Source organism: Aspergillus homomorphus (assembly GCF_003184865.1).
Source record: "Aspergillus homomorphus CBS 101889 unplaced genomic scaffold BO97scaffold_3, whole genome shotgun sequence".
Classification (NCBI taxonomy): Eukaryota; Fungi; Ascomycota; class Eurotiomycetes; order Eurotiales; family Aspergillaceae; genus Aspergillus; species Aspergillus homomorphus.
Genome location: NW_020291889.1, coordinates 1,296,016 through 1,301,043, shown reverse-complemented (window position 1 = coordinate 1,301,043; position 5,028 = coordinate 1,296,016).

Genomic DNA, 5,028 nt, shown 5'->3' with positions numbered 1-5,028 from the left:
TAAAATAAATAAAATAAATAAAATAAATAAAATAAATAAAATAAATAAAATAAATAAAATAAATAAATTAAATAAATTAAATAAATTAAATAAATTAAATTGTAGCATTCCTTGGCTTACCTAAGGATTCTGCTGTTCCTTCCTTTGGCTGCCTTTCATACTGCTAAACAGGTAGAACTCTTACTTACCTATCCTAAGACATATCCTTAGAATCATTAAATTATTAATTTATTCTTATATTTTATTATCTTTCTAGCAATATATAATATATAGTAGTATATTCTAGTTACTAGATATATCTTTTATATATCTTTAAAAAATTTTAGTATTTCTTTATATTTTCTTTATTTCTATATTCTAAATATATTAGATATTCTAATCCTATATTTATATATTCTATTTTTTTATATAATTACTAGTCTATAGTTTTTACTAGATAAACTTATTTTAATATTTCTGTAAATTATAAACTAGTTAAATTTTTTTATATACTTTATTTACTAAATCCTACTCTAGTTATCTGATTTATAATAACTAAATCTATATATATTTATACTTTACTAAAAATATATTTATACTTTTCTAAAAACTATTATTTATTTATTTTTCCTAACTTCTATATTTATTTATTTCTAGTTTTATTATATTACTAATATTTTTTCTTTTCTTTTTTTATTTTTAGCTACTATTTTTTTTTATTAAATATCTTAGTAAATCTAGGAATTATTTTTAACTAGTTATTCTTATTTATTTTTTTCTCTAAAAATCTTTATATTACTTTATTTATTTATAAATAATATATTAATAGAAGAAAAATATTAAGTATAATTATTAAATTATAAATATTAATATTAACTTAATTTATTTTATATCAGAAACAGTATATTAGATTATCTAGTTTTAAAAATATTTAAAAAAATAATTTTATAGTTAGATTAATAGTAATATCTTAATTTATATTTATTATCTTATTAGATTTACTAATTCTTTTTTATCTGTAAAATAATAGAAATATTATTTAAATTAGAATATTACTTATTCTATATTATATAAAGATATTATTAATTTTATTAAATAAATCTAATATCTTCTCTTCTTTAACTAATATATCTATTAATATAAAGATACTTAAAAAATCTTTAAAAATTTTTAAAAACTAGAGCTGTTATTTATAATTAATTAAGTATAATTAAGATCTACCTTAATTATAGCTATATTCTTAGTATTATTTTTATTTTTATATCTTAGAATACCTGTAACTCTTATTTCTAGTCTTATTAAAAAAAAAAACTTATTTTAGTAAATCTAAAAAATTCTGATTATCTAAGAACTTCTAAATAAATATATCCTGAAATTCTAGCTATTTTAAAAAGAATTAATTTTATAAATTTTAATAGTACTACTATTTTTTATTATTTTATAAATCTTAGTATTCCTAGAACTTTTTTATTATTAATTAGATTAAATACTTTATTATCTTTTTTTATAATTTTATTAGATATATTCCCTAATCTAAGTAGTCCTATACTTTAATATAATTATTAAAAAAACTTAAATACTAGTTTAAATTTCTTATATCTTAAAGTATATCTTATAAAAACTATTATTTCTTCTAATCCTATAATTAAATATATATTATAAGATAATATAATTAAGTCTCCTTATTCTTAAAATATCTATAATTAAGATAATCTTTAATATCTTTAATATATACAGTACCAGCTTTAAAATATATTATAATATTAGAATATTTCTTAAAATTAAAAAGATTAGTAATAGAATTAATTACAAGATATTTTATAATAGATTTTTAAATAATTTATAATATTAAAGAACTATTTTATATAAAATACTTCTATTCTAAATCTTTTATTAATTAATCTAAATAAAAACTTTAATTCTAGTAATTTTATATCTAATAATTTTATACTATTTATTAATCTATTTATACTGTTTAGTTCTTTTAGAGATTTATTTTTTAGTAATACTAATAATATTTCTTAATTTTCTTATTCCAGAGATAATAGAAACCTAAATACTTAAGGATTTATCTATTATATAATATATATTAAAGAGATAAAGTCTAAAGAGGTTAGATTTTTCTATTTTAATATAATTAATAATAAAGTTATAAAATAAATTAACTATATTATATATTATAAGGATATTAATATATTTATTAATTATATTAAGAATATTATTTAATATTATAGAGAAGTTATAGTTAAGATAAATCTATAAATTTATTTTTAGAAAATTATACTTATTTAATATATAACTAGTCTTACTAAGACTAAAAAATATTTAATAACTTATATTAATCTAATTAAGAGTTAGATTAAAGAATTTAAAAAGAGATTTAAACTAAATATCTTTAGTATTATAAATAAATTAAATATTATATATTTTATTCTTACTAATATATAAACTAATTAGTATATTAGATAATTTATTTAAGATATTATTTAATATACCTGAGTAGTATAAATAAATAGTATATTTAACTAAATTATATATATCTAAAACTATATTAACCCTTATTTATATACTAGTATATTTAAATTATTAAAATAAATAATAATTACTAAATTTCTTAAATAACTTAATTAATATTAGTATAATTAAGAAGATTTAATTTAAGTTTTTTATAAAAATAATAAGAATTTCTATAAAAATTCTAATACTTATAGATTCTAAGTACTTTAAAAATATAGATCCCAGGATTATAACTATAATTATAATTATTATTATAATTAAAATAGTTAAGATTATAGTACTAATAGATAATTTAGAAAATTAAATTAAGAAAATACCTTATTTTTAAACTAGTAATAATTTAGTAATTACTATATTTTCTTTTAATATAATTAATAGCCTTACTAATTATATTAATAAATTTAAATATTATATTAAAAATAATAGTAATAGGATTAATATCTCTTTTAATAATATAATTAATACCTATATTAAAATATAAGATTATTTACTAGTCTTTCTCTAAATTATAATAATTATTAATTCTAGAATTAGTTTTAATAATTTTAATAGTAAGATTAGTAACTCTAGTAAGGTTAAGAATAATATAAATAATTATATAATTATTAGAATAATTAAAAAAATAATTATAACTATAATTATAATAGTTAATTCTAAAAAAATATATATACTATAATTACTAATCTAATTATATTAAAATCTTAGAAATACCCCCCTAAATAGTATTAATATAATATACTCTCTTAATTTAAGTATATATCCTTATATAAGCCTATATATATAGATTCTTTATATACTAATACTTCTTATATTAAACTAATACCTGAATATATATAATAACTAATAATTAGATTTATTAAAGAACTTCTAGATAATCCTATTATATTATATAATAAACCTAAGAATATCCTTAGTAATACTTATTAAAATAAAATATATATTATTAAAATTAATTAATTTAATATACTTCTTATTAAGAATACTAAGTTTTTAAAAATCTTTATAATTATAAATATTAATATTTTTTTTATTAATTATACTTAATATATCTCTACTTTTCTATCTTAGAATATCTTATATAAATATTTATTCTATAAATTAAAGTTACTAAAAATTATTCCTATTATCTTTTCTACTAATTCTATAATTAAATTAAATTAGTATAAAAAAGATATTACTTCTAGTATCTTTTTATATACTTAATACTCTATAATAATATAGATTATATTAAATATAATATAATTATATATTCTAGTATATCTAGATATTAGTTATTTATTTATAATTATTAATACTATATTAATAAGATTAATTTATATTTTAATTTTACTAATAAAAACTCTTCTTAATATTACTAAAATTAGTTCTAGTTATTAAATTAAAAAGTTTATAATTTTTAAGCTATATTTTTCTTATACTAAAGATTAAATTAAGAATATATCTATTTCTATATTTATTTATATTATAATTAAAATATTCCTTATTAAAGATTTCTAATTAAATCTTTTTATCAGAATTAATATAATTAACTATAAAGATATTATTCTAAATACTAAAAATCAGATTATAATTATTTATAAATATAATAATTTTATTATTCTAGTATAGATTATTATTAAGATTAATAGAATTAATACTTTTATATATATAGTTTAATTTATAATTATTCTATCTTATTTAAAAGCCTATATACTAGTTAAGATTTATAGAAATCTTTCTAATATTAATTTTATATTTAAATTATATAATAGTACTAGTATTTCTATATATACTTATCTTATTAATACTAATTTTTTATTTATTAAAATAGTTAATAAATTAGTAAAACTAGTAATTCTTAATTAGTAAACCTAAATTAATACTCTTATAAATAATAATTATATAATAATATATTTAGTAAGAGATAATATTATTAAGTTAAATTATTTATCTCTATATCTTAAAAAATCTTGAGTTAAAGATATATCTCTAAAAAACTTATATTCTAATATTATTAATATTAATTACTAATTATATATTACTAGAACTTTAATATTTACTATAAATATTAGTATTTCTAAAAATAAAAAAAAACTTATTTTTAGATCTTTTAAATCTTTATTTTATTTTTTACAAGAAGCTTTTTTACAGAAATTATTTTTTATTTTTTTATATTTAATATAATCCTTACTCTGTATTGCTGATATAGATAAAAATCTTATTATAAAATTTATAAATAATATTATTATTTATACTAAAAATAATATAACTACTTATATATTTAAAAAGGTCTTTATATTATATAATATTTAGATAATATCTAATAATTTAAATATTAGTATTACTAATATTCTAAAGAATTATTAATTATATATACTACTTAAAAAAAACTAGAAAAATTAAATATCTAAACTAAGAATTTATTATATTCTACAGCCTAATTAAGAAATTATTAATAAAATCTTTAATTCTTTGTATTAAACTAGTAAAATATTATATATTATTAATTATATATCTTCTATGTATCTAGTTTTTATAGTATAGAAAATTATT